Here is a 12,500-nt window from a genome sequence, read left to right as displayed (position 1 = left end):
CTACAACATACAATTGCTGGTGGACGAACAAAAACAGCTAATGAGAAATCTTTTATTTTCCTCCACCAACATGACGGCGATGACGTAAGGTGAAATCAGCCCCTCCCTACTCCCCCAGGCCACACAGGGAGGAACTCGTTTTTCACTTTTGAATGTCTACCAAGGTACATTATCTTATGGAGCCCTTCTGCGTCAGCCTGAAACGTGCTCTGGCAGCTTTGCATCCACTGAATCAAATGCTGAAGTACCACTGCAGAGAGATTGTAATCCCGAACACCTTTGGCACCCCAAGACTGGTGGATGACCAAGGGTTTATGGACTTACTATTTGCATTTGGAAGTGAAGGCGCTTTAAGGTTACTTCGGGGCGGACACCAATATGCTACATGGGAAGCAACAGACTTGAGAGCGCAGATAAAGGCAAGAAAATTGGTTTCGCCTATAAAGTAAAATGTGACCATTGCTTAGATATTTATATACAAATTTTCCATGCTCTTCGTCGGCATTTTTTTCAAACCCAGTGCGTGCTCTCGTGAAGTTGAATATCTGACGTTTCATTTAACTGTACTTTTGTGGTATAAGTAGGGGCTTGGGGCAAGCTCATATTGCGTCAAACTGATCGGGGTCGAGAAGTATACCCGGAAAAGTAAGAAAGTAAGTATAGTATATCCGTATTTCGAAAACGCGCTTCAAAAGAAAGATTGATAAAATTCCTTTCCAGGTAGGAAGGTCAGGTGACATGTGGTTCTGGCAAACGCAGCCCTGATTCCATTGAAAGGCCGAAACAAGGCAAACAGCATCACATAAGCCTAAGAGGCTTTCCAATACTACAAAAAAAAATAAAACAACAGAATAGATGTAAACATTCTTGCTTGGGAGTAGGGATGACGCTGTGGTGAAAGCATTTTACTCCAAACAATGTGGCCCGGGTTTGACTTCCAAACTTGGCGTCGCATGTGGTTTGAGTTTATAGGTTCTGTCTTCTGCTCCGAGATGTTTTTCTCCGGGTACTCCGATTTCTCCCTCTCAAAAACCAACCAGCGATTTGATATGATTTGCGTTGATTTGACTTCTGTACATTGTCCCCAATTAGTGCCGTAGGGCTAAATGCTAAATACAGTTGACACTTATTTTTATTGTTATGTACGATTAAATTACGTTTTGCTGGTCAACCGGACTCATTTCATTCCTTGGAGCGGGTTACAGCTAATAATCAAGGTTCACAAGGTTCTGGGCATCTCTCAAATCTCAAGAACTCTTCGCAGTATCCTTTCAGTTCCAGTAATGCGGTCTTCTGCACGTGCGCTGATCTTACGCTTATACCAATATTCTGAAGTGACTTATTCAGCCCCTTAGGGATTGCTCCCAAAACTCCTACAACAACCGGTATCACCTCCACTTTTGGCATAGCCCACATCGTTGTTATTTCGCACTTGAGATCTTCGGATATTTTTCATTTTTTTCACTTTCTTTTCAGTTAACACTGCGGTCAGCTGGTACAGCAACATCGATTATTATACAGACTCTATCCACCTTCCTCACAACAATAATATCCGGCCTTCTAGCCTCTATTGTATGGTCGCAATGTATGTTGAAATCCCAGAACACTTTGATATTGTCCGTCTGCAACACACTCTGGGGCTGCTACCGGTTCTCGTACCATTGTCTGCTCTGTCCAACCCATTCACACCACACAATTCCCAATGAATCATTTTGGCGACATCAACGTGTCTCGACTTATACTCATTTTGCTCAAGTTTTCTGCACTCGCTAATGACATGGGTAACAATTTCACCTCTCTCGTGACACATTCTACACAGTGGAGATTACATACGCTTGTCCAAATGAAACTTCACATAATTCGTTCCCAAAGCTTGTTCTTGTGCCGCACAGATGAAAAGTTCAGTGCTGGTCAGCTTTTTTTATCCAATTCCACGGTACTGCCACGCTTATAAGTTTGCAGGTTTTGTTCTTATGGTCTTTGATCACAGTATCTGACTTGTTACATGCTAATTCTCTATCAGTGTGTATCAGCACATCTCAGAGTATTGTAGTTTCTTCATTTTCAGTGACAAATGCTGGTTTGTGTTTATAGCACTTATCCGACACCTGAATATTGTAGTGTTGACATATCTTCCAATGTATGTATGTTGGTGTCTTGTGTCTTTGAATATCGTCAGTTTTTGCAAGTTCCTGGAACCTGTCACATCTGCTCCCAAATAATTTATGCTGTACCTAACTCAGTTCTCCTTATATGTTATACAGAAACGTGGACTTGCAGACAAGAAATTCGTTCCGTACTTCCCATACCGTGACGACATTGAAGAAATCTTACAAGTTATCGAGAAGGTGGCCGAAAGTTACGTTAACCTGTAAGTTTCAACACAGACTTGACTTTAGTTGACGGAAATGGCCCGAAAAGCGAAATTTAAATGAAGTGAGCTAAACGACACTGAAGATATCGATCTTCCTTTTCTAAACGCGACTTATTTACGTATAGCCAAAAGTCAACAAAATGTTTGCTACAGCTATCGAGCAAATTCGAAAGAGAGAAATAAGCTATCCTGGGGATTGCATTGGCCGGCTCAGTTTTTGTAAACAGGCAGCATTATAATGGAGAGATCTTGCATTTATGTTGCTTAGCCTGATTTTCACCTTGATTGCCTGCTTGGAGGTAAATCTACGGTAATCAGTGACATCAGTTTGGAATCAGAGGACTCGGTTTGAGCATACATGGCATGGAGAAGGTAAAATCGAGCAAAGCTTGGTATCCAAAGAAATGTTTCCTTATCCGCTTTTGTTCTCTAAAGTGGACTGTCCAAAACGTTGTGGAAACGCTTGTATGGACACAAAATGTTGATGTGGTTTCAAGAAACAGAAAGCAGAGGTTTTCCAAAGACGGGACCTATGATCATGAATCGAAGTCATGATTCTGGCGTGTTTTTCTTTTTTCATGGCCTTTGATAGCAGAAATCGATTTAGTGTTTTAATATCAAAAAAACCGTATTTCTCTTCCTAAGGTATTATGACAACGACAAAGGCGTTCAGGAGGACAGCGAGCTCCAAGCTTACGCAAACGAATTGTCTATTAACGGAACTGGACCAAACGGAGGCATTGGAAGGGTATCAGTGATTAGTTGGCTAGTTGGTTCATGTGCTAATTTACTTATTAAAGGGAAAGCTAATATCCTATTGTTGGTCTGTGGATCTGATCCTTTCCTTTCCTTTCCAAGAAAAACTTGCTGCTCTTTATTTTCAACAGATTCAAGGATTTCCTGCCAAAATTGATTCCAAGAAAGACCTCGTGGATATTGTGGCCCGCATCATCTCGCAGGTGACCATCCAACACGCTGCAGTGAACTATGAACTGGCAGACTATGCTGTGTATGCGCCTAACCTACCAACCAAACTATACAACGATACCAGGGTGAAAGACGGCGAATTCTCGGTTTACCGACTTCCAAACAGACTGACGTCTGCTGTAAGTAACGTTTGCATGTTTTAAAAGGAGGAGTAGACTATAGGCTACTGAACGGAGCTGGCCAACGTTGTGATCTTGTGACAGATAAGAGCTGTTCCACCATGGGTGGTCTGGCGAGTCAATGACATTGTCAACCAACCAAGTGATTTATCTCAATTTACTTTAATCTGAAGTTTCTCATTGAAAACTATGTAAAATAACATGTTTGACATTTACAGATCGAGGCTCAATTTACCAACGGTTTGGCGTCATTCCGTTTCGATTCGTTGTTTGATTACGGCAACGAACTACGAGACATCAAAGCTGTTAACATTATAAATCGTCACTACGAGGACCTTATGCTGAGAGTCCAACCACAAATGCAGCAAGCAAATGAAGAGCGGGAAAAGATTGGTGACTTGACTTATCCGTATTTAATTCCAAGATGGATTCCCAATGGAGTTTAGACCTAGACCATCTTAAAGGGAACTTGAACGACTTTGTAGAGACAGTAGCACCTGTCACAGACAGCCTGTTATTTGGTGTAACCGTTGCAGCATCCTTTACTGTTAAGTCTAAGTCATTGTTTCGGTTGTTTAGTCCTTGTTTTGAGTTTGAGCAGCAAGTCAACCACATTGTACCTTACGAAAACTACACTATCACAATCAACGAGATCGTTTGATACCAAGCGGCTAGGAATGTGGGTGTGAGTAAACGTAGGCAATCAACACATGTAGTACAACTTTGAGATGCTCTTTGCAAAAAGATAAAAATAAAAATAAAATAAAAAAAGGGGGGGAAACGAAAAGGATCTCATATCCTCTAAATGGTTTATTTCGTATTGTTCAAATTGAAAGAGTTAGGTCGGGTTAAATGAAAAATAACCGTTTACATTGACGTGGCAGTCTTCGCTTCTAAGTTCCCGTTATGGTCAATCGTTTCTAATTAAGTACAGGGGAGACGTAATAGTGAGCTAAGGGTTTACAATAAAGGCAATTGATGAATGCTTGCTGTGTGTTTTTAGTTTGAAACCCGAATATAAATCAACGACGAGATGATACCGTGAGATGATACTGCATTAGTTTCTCGGCAAAGGGCGAAAGAACATTGAAAATAAGAATACAAGGGAGAAATGGGTAATAGTTCATGTAACCCACATATGTGCTCGGAGCACAAACTATTGCTAGCTACGCTTAAGGTTAGCTATCGTGTGGAAGTCCTAGGTATGGTGATGTAGCCTGGAATGTCCTCAGTTTTTGGTCAGAAATCGCGTGGGATGCTCTACCCATTGACCTTTTCCACAAATGGCGTTCACAGCCTAGTTTTTAAGGCTTGGTTGAAACGCATCAAGTTCGTTATCCAAGACCGGTGATTTTCACAAATAAAATATCCTTTTGTTTCAATGCCATGCAGAGAGTATTTCTAGCGTCTCGGCAATGAGTAAATTAAAAAAAGATGAATAAACCAAAATGAGACCTGTGGGTTTGATTAACATAAACACAAAAGAATAATAGATCGGCCACCGTTTATAAAGGTGGTCTAACCAGCTGCAACAAGTTCGTTCATCTAGACGTCTCTCTGGTGTGCGGGATTGACAAGGTCCTGCGGCCACCCTGACTCCGTTATAAACACAGCTAATAAAAAAACCCGCGCTCTAGAGATCGATTGAGAAACGGGAATTCCACTGTCTATTTGTGTGGAATTTTTGGGCCATGAGATCCAAACCCAGTTAAATTGTTTGGGAATATGCGCTGCAGAAACTAACGGAGGCTACGGTGAGTGTTCCATATTTGTTTTTGAAGCATGAAGTGTTCACAACGTTTGGTTAAGTTTGCAAACTAGGGTATTGCCCATGCAATCTCTACAGTTTTCATCAACAAGATAATTTGGGCAGGGTTTTCTGAAATCACCTTTACAATCAATCATACATGTATTTACAATGCGTTAATTAAACGTAACATATTCAAAGAGCATTATTTGAAAGTTGTCAACCTTCTCCTTGAACCAAGGCAGCAGTTCATTTAGAGTGCTGCCACTCTACAATAGCCACTTAACCTCCTGACTGCCCCCATAAAGGCAGCTCTCTAAAAGAAAACACCTTGCCAACTTGTGAAGTTGGAATGAACACAAGTACTGGCCAGAACTACATAGTAAATATTGACGTTCTTTGTCCCTGTCTCAGGGCATTTCCTCAATGAAAAGGTAAATTGGTTTTAAGACTGGCCTCTGAGATTACACTCAGAGGAAGTTCTCGTTGCACAGTAGTGTGATCAATAACATTCTTTATTGCCATAGTGAGGGTTGATTACAGAATCATAAATACTTGCCCACCAAAATACCCTTTGCAATCAACTGATACACCCATGTTCGGGAGACTGTTGGCCTGTTAATTAATGGAACATCCATGTATGAGGAAAAGAACAATTTGCTACATGTAAATAAAAGTGCAATGTCCAAGCCCTGCTTCCTGTTAATCCTAGGATTATTGACTGTGAAATACTGCTTGAAAGTGACACCCGAGTGACTTAATGGTAGTCTAGGTTCCACAATCTCCAGATAATAATGATCTTTCATTATTGTAATAATGCAACACGTGGTGCCAACATCTGTGTTAAAACTTGGAAGATGGTATTTTGCTTTCCCCCTTGATTGGCCATTATTTGCAAATCTATGTTCAACCCAACGTCCAAGGCAAAATTATGGTTAGACTCAAATTTAAGAACATGTGTTAAGGCAAACAGTTGAGGGTCATTGGTTTATGTGTGGTTTATAGTATGTTTATATGGTAAGCTCATCATGTTTTCTTTGTCTTGGTTCTGTAATAAGAATGACTTTTTGTACTAATTTTCACAGCCCCCATAAAAACTGATATGTGCAGTTTCCTGTGTCTAGGGAAATAATAATATCATTATGATATTGTAGATTATAGCATTGTAATATGCATCTCATGGACAATAACATTCATTTTCGTTTTTTGTCTTTAGGGAGATGGATCCACCTGGTATTATTTGCGGCAGTTTTCTGAAATAGCTGTAAAAGGAGCGAGAAGAAATTCAGCCTTTTTTTCTCAGCAATAAACCACAACAATCTTATTGAATTCACTTTGTCCATGTTGGTAGTGTGGAACAAAAGACTGGATAAAGTCACTGAGAAATCCAGACAATGCTGTTGCGTTTTAAGCAGTTTCTCTAGTACTCTTCACATTGTCAAACTTTTCAGTTTCTTCTTAGAACTGAATACCAGTCCTTAACCGTTTTTCAGTTATGAACTTTTTGGACCAGCACAGAACTTTAAGATGCCACATGTTGTACTTATAAAACAAAATGGGGACTACATATTCAAGCAAAAACATAACAAATGCATGTTGTTTGCACCTGCAGGCAAACTTTGTGAATGATTTTGATCTGATGAGTTGCCAACCCAGTAATGCTTCAGGTACATGTAGTGACGTCGAAACCCAGAACACCTCCAAACACATTCAATGACAATTTGTCAAAGAAAAAATTAAAATTAAAAACAAACATCTTCTTAAGCATTGGGACCCACATGGAATAGCCCTTGCATATGTGTACTATACTGATGACTGGATTCCATCCACTTAATATACAATCATCTTTTTAGGATAATACCACCTAGGCCAGTCGGCAGATAATACTAGAGTGAACTTCTTGCCATACAGCTGAAAATATTAATTTTGTGAAATGCCCCTTTCAGGGATGTTTCCTAGTTGTCTATGCTCTAAAGTTTTTGTTTAAACTCATCAAGTACAATGTAGCATGCATGTGTGAAATGTCTCAAGTTTAGATCAGTTTTGCAATATGCACTGTGTTGTCTGAACTGATCCTTGTAAAATTTTTGTAGTTTCTTGTCAATTGTTAAATATGGGGAAAAAAATGGATTTACTTTCTGAAAGTAAAATAACATTAATGACGTCTCTTGATCAGGTTAGGATCTGATGAATTTTTATTTTAAAAGACAAGCAAATCAAGGGGCAAATTAATTTTCTCTGAGGTGTTTAATGTCATTAAGTGGGCTTTCCAGGGTGAAGCACTTTTTTGCCTGCTCTCTCTATATCATACAGTGTATAATCTTTTCACCGATTTATCTCAGTTTCTGTTGGGGCCGGCTTTCATCGTTCTTCTATAAATTTAACAAAAGATGCTGTGTAAAGAGCGAAAGATGTATTTTGCTTTCATGATAATTATAAATTCGTGTTAAAATTTGGGGAAACGTGGAGCTCAATTTGCCTTCTTGCATCTTGGCATACTCCATTTTAATATCACTTTCAGCTTGATTGCCAAAATATCTTTTGTAAGCATGTCACCATTCACCACCCGGTCTATAATTCACAAGTTGTCTTCCTTTGTTGTTCAGAGTATTATAGAGAGTATCTGGAACGTCATAAGGTTTTTTAATGTCTCTTTACCAACACAGACAAAGAGGAATGGTCCTGTATCGCAACCACTCGGCGAACTAGTCTCCACCGATAAGTTCGAAGCTCTCACCAATTCCACCGGCCGAATATCGCCAAAACAGGGTTTAAGGGAATTTCTGGTCCTCCCAGAAAACCAACAACTTGCAAAAACCGTACGAGAAACTTGCGACAAAAGCCAACACTGTCAAAAACGTAAGCATTGCAGCGCTCGTTACCTTCATTCACCGTATAGTGACACGAAAGGTGTATTTACCGCACGAAAACAATTTTTACACAATTTCTACACCACTTCAATTTTTGGAGAAACATCAAAACTCGTCAACACCAAGTTGATTTCCCAGCGTCCTTTTACTTTCACAGGTTACCCAATATATTATTACACAAGACATCGCCCATTTTGAAAGTAGGGCGGATAGGCAAGTTTCGAATTGTGCAGCAACAAAAGAACAGAGTCGAGAATGAGTTCAGGGAAAAAAATTAGCATTTTGTTTCGTTCAAAAAAAGAAAGGAAAATGCACATTATTCCCCTGAACATCGAATCTGTTTTTGTTGTTGCTGCACAATTCGAAACTAGCCTGAGAAAAACAATAATTTTATGAGGACTCCTATGACTTACATTTTGTAATAATTGAAATGTGCACAGCTTAATTAACGATAAAGTCCAACTTTAACATCGGAGCACGGTGGCCCATGTTCCATTTCTGGACTCAACTTCACAGGTGGTTCGATTTTGCTGGTCCCTTTAGGGGTGGATCCTGCAAAACAAAAAAGGGGGGGGGGGGGGGGGGGGGGGGGGGGGGGTGGGGGGGGGGGGGGGGAATGGGGTGGTCAGCCACCCTCCCCCCCCCCCCCCCCTCCCCCATTTTGGCTCCTTTTTTTCTATTTATCTGCTTTTTATTGTATTTTTATTTCTGCTGGAACAGATACTGTTTACCTGACGTTAACATTTGTGTTAATACAAAACATCAACAAAGTCAAAAATACAGCCTAAAATATCTGGACTTTTGTCAGAGTATATCCTTCGATTCTTTCGATTCACCCCCCTTTCCCCCCCCCCCCCCCCCCCTCCCAATATTCCTAGATCGGCGTGTTTTTAAGCGTCTGGGAGTGCGTTCTGAAGGCGTTTCTCGAAAAACGTCGTGAAGCCTGTTTTTAAGTGTCTGGGAGGCCGTTTCGAAGGCGTTTCTCGAAAAACATCGTGAAGCGTGTTTTTAAGCGTCTGAGAGCGCGTTCCGATGGCGTTTCTCGAAAAACGTCGTGAAGCGAGTTTTTAAGCGTTTGAGAGCACCTTCTGAAGGCGTTTCTCCAAAAACGTTGTGAAGCGTGTTTCTAAATGTCTGAGAGCGCGATTTTAAGATGTTTCTCGAAAAACGTCGTGAAGCGTGTTTTTAAGCGTCTGAGAGCGCGTTCTGAAGTGGTTTCTCGAAAAACGTCGAGAGGCGTGTTTTTAAGCGTCTGACCGCGCCCTTTGAAGGTCTTTCTAGAAATATGTCGTGAAGCGTGTTTTTAAGCGTGTTTTTTAAGCGTAAGATACTATAACATTCACCTGAAAGGGAGACAGACAATGTTGGTGGAGAATGTGCTCTTCGTAGTCCACATTAAATCACTCCACTAGTCAAATTTCGCTTTTTGCCAAAGGGGAAGAAATGAAATTGATTTTGCAGACGTCTTTTTCCAGTAAAGTAGGAAGACTACAATAATATGAACCGATCCCACACAAATACCCGCCCCAGCTCCTTACCCATGCAAATAGCAGACCTGACGGTGGTAACCATATTCACAAATTTCCGTCTTACCGGCTGGCCTTATCATCACGGCATAGCTGCATAGTTATTATTGTTTTTTCTCTCCAGCAATAAAAATATTGGCTTAACAATTGGTTCCACGTTCAAACCGTGTGAATGATCATTCTGTTTACAAGGTAACGTTAGTCACTGCTTTTTGTCTGTAAAGATCATTAAGGAGAAGATGGAAAGTACCAGTGACTTCTGTGAGTTCTGTTCTGGCCTTGAGTGAGTGTCCGTTATCAAAGCGACAAAAAAGATCCGCACATGGAAATGTACACATGTGCCGGTTACTGATTTAAAGCTTGAGGCACAGTAGGCCTCACATGTTACTTTAGGGTAATTTGTCAATCAATACTGATCGAAAACCAAATATGAAGTGGGTATTCATGGCCATAATGGTTATGATGACATATGTTTTTAACCAGGATCCTCAGGACTAGACTGGAACGAACTAAAGGTGACATTGAACTCGACGTTTGATTGGGAAACCGCTGCACAAACAGCTCTGCAAACGGATGATTCATTGGAAGAAGTAAGTTTTCTCAGGGGTAGGCGTTTCTTGGCGAAATTTAATGCGGGCTGTCTTTTTTTAAGCAATTTAGCTTTGGTTTTTAACAGCTAAATGTGTTCAATGTTTGAATAGAAAAAAAATTGTCAGCTAATATTTTTGGACAAACATGCAAGAGATAACGCAAAATCAGCACGTGAACTCTGAGTATGAATTGTCAGTTCCGTTTCCATAGCTTTTATGAATAGAAAAATCTAAATTGGAAAGCATATAATTTTGGGTAATATTTTAGTGATACTATTTTTATTTTAAACACTTGTTGTTGTTTGCCCCTAAAGTTCCCATTTGACTGGTTTTGTGTGTGTATCTCAGTTTCGTCTCACACTACTTGATCACTTTGTTTGATGCAAAGCAACAAGTTCGAGTTACTTCAGGGAAGTGCTTGAATATTTGTGCGCATGATTCTTTTAGCAATAAGAACACAGCTGAGAAATTTCTTCGGCCAGAATTTCTGTTCTCTCTTAAAAAGTAATATAATTGTGCCCAATTCTTGACGTCTTTAATTTCAGGCTATATGAAATGGTTTGATCTATGCTCTTCGGTACGAGATATGTGATGACATGCCCAGATCACCGGATCTCACCGATCGCGATCCCCGTATGACCATGTGGAACTTTCTTTCTCCTCTTGCTTTATTTGCGTCTGCGAATAGAATAGAATTAGAGCAAATACCTCTCGATTATGAAATGGTGTGTAAATCTCCTCATCATATGCTAAGGAAAATTAAGAAATTAATCAATCGTCTACATACATGTTTAGGGGGTGAAACGAAAAAAAAAAACTTTCGTGAGTCCAGGAATCGAACCTAGCCTAGGAAGCGCGAGCTCTGTTTAACACGGTGTCCTTTCAGTCAATAAATCTTAGCGCATCTTTGGTCATGAGTCTCACCTCCGAAATTTCCATAGTCAATGCACTTAGAAAGAAGTCAACTACCAACATTTAACTGTACTGATCTTTTCCTATTTTGCCTTCTTATACATTTTCTATTCACCCATTTGTCTTTTGCCCATTTCTATATTTTACTACATAATAATTGCAATCATTATCCTGTTTACTATCGAAGCATGTTCGTAATTAATATAAAATGAAAGCCTCTTTTCTGACTGTTAGGTATGTTATGAGCTGTTAAGTGGTGGTCGTCCATTTAAAAGTATTTTTGGTGACCAATAGTATTTTGCTTTGCTATAAATTGTTCCTTACAAGTTATAGGCCAGTTTCGTATTCTCACGGTTAGACTGGATCTAGCACGAAATGGAGGCTAATGCGTGGGAAATTATTTGCATGTAAAAAGATTCCCTGCATTAGCCTCCATTTCATACTAGATCCAAACCTGGCCTATTTGTCGTTGTTTTCTCCCCAATAGATCTTTGTTTACATTTTTTGGTTCATAAGCATATACCCTTCGTTTTCTAATCTTAGACTCTCAGCCAAAAAATCATTACTGAATCTTGAAAGTTCATTGCATAATGAGATATCTCTGAAACAATTTACCAGGTAATTTCGGTTGGTCTATCAGATACCAGGTCCGAAATAATTAATGTCCATAAGACAAAAGAACAAAGCGAACATAACAAAACCTAATTAGCAAGACCTAATAGGAATAACAATGCCTCAGTCTTTTGACCTCCGCCATTTTAGCGGTGTAATGAACGTCTACCCGTAACCTCTGAGTAACGACCCCTGAAATATTATATCTCGCTAAGTGTTGCAGATTTTAACGATTATTCAGTGGAATATGTTTTTGTGATTTAATATTCTCTGTCAAAAATTTGCATAAGAACCTTGAATAAACATCGCAACGCACACAAGAAATTTAGCCACATTTTGGTCTTCGTCGATTTCTCGTTAAAGTGCCCATAACGTGAAATTATTTATTTTTTCTATTTGAAAGTCCATATTGAAAAATTACCTGTTGCGAAAGAATTTTTTTTATTGAAACGAGAAGCAAATTTTCCACAATTTTCTAATAGCGTTCAAATTGCCCGCCATTGTGGCACACCACTCGCTTAAGTTTTTTCCCAACCTGTGAAAATTGTTTACATTACTCATTAACACGAAAATTTTTCACCAATATATCGCTTTTATCTAACCCAAAATCATTCAGATAGTTAAAAGCTTCATATTTATTAACTATTTCCTTTGCTTTTGTGTTTGTCAGCATTATGATTTGCGATTATTCAGGTTTACGTGTTCGAAAGTTTGTTTTTGCATCTCATAGATGTTTAGATTTTCAATTGCAAACTCTGTTTTG

The 12,500-nt window shown here is 39.5% G+C and overlaps 1 pseudogene; it reads left to right on the top strand.

Moving 5' to 3' along the window:
- The window catches only part of LOC138060573 (polyunsaturated fatty acid 5-lipoxygenase-like), a 103,447-nt pseudogene extending 98,987 nt beyond the window's left edge, over nt 1-4,460 (top strand).
- Nucleotides 4,461-12,500: the final 8,040 nt, after the last annotated feature.

The sequence above is a fragment of the Montipora capricornis genome, chromosome 8 (assembly GCF_036669925.1).
Source record: "Montipora capricornis isolate CH-2021 chromosome 8, ASM3666992v2, whole genome shotgun sequence".
NCBI classification, from domain to species: Eukaryota; Metazoa; Cnidaria; class Anthozoa; order Scleractinia; family Acroporidae; genus Montipora; species Montipora capricornis.
The sequence above is the reverse complement of the archived record's forward strand: the minus strand, read 5'-3'. Positions and strand labels throughout refer to the sequence as shown.